Below are 430 nucleotides of genomic sequence, written 5' to 3'. Positions count from 1 at the left end.
GAGAGAGAGAAAGAAAGAGAGGCAGCACAGCCTCTCGTCGAAAGCTCTATCTCGCTCTCGTGACTGGTTACAATTAACCTTTTCCCTGACACGAATCCATCCATCCATCCATCCATCCATCCATCCGAGGGGGGGCCCCCTTTTAACGCCGATAAATAGAAGCCGCGCGCGGGCATCCAGCCGACATCCTAGCCGAGGTCACCGCCGATCGTTTCCCACTTCCACGGATGACGAGGGACCGCGGTGATCGAGCAGCCGTCTCTCCCGAGTGGCCGAGATGGAGACAGTCGCAGCGGCGACGAAAGGCGACGAAAGGAAAAAGAGGAAAAACACGAGGCGCACGTGGGCAGACCGGCACCTATTTTCCTCGCGTCCAGGGGTCACCGTGCCCCCTCTCCACCCCGATACTCTCCCCCTCCTCTCATCCCAG

This window comes from Apis dorsata, unplaced genomic scaffold, assembly GCF_000469605.1.
Source record: "Apis dorsata unplaced genomic scaffold, Apis dorsata 1.3 scaffold_52, whole genome shotgun sequence".
Taxonomy (NCBI): Eukaryota; Metazoa; Arthropoda; class Insecta; order Hymenoptera; family Apidae; genus Apis; species Apis dorsata.
This window is presented reverse-complemented; position numbering follows the sequence as displayed.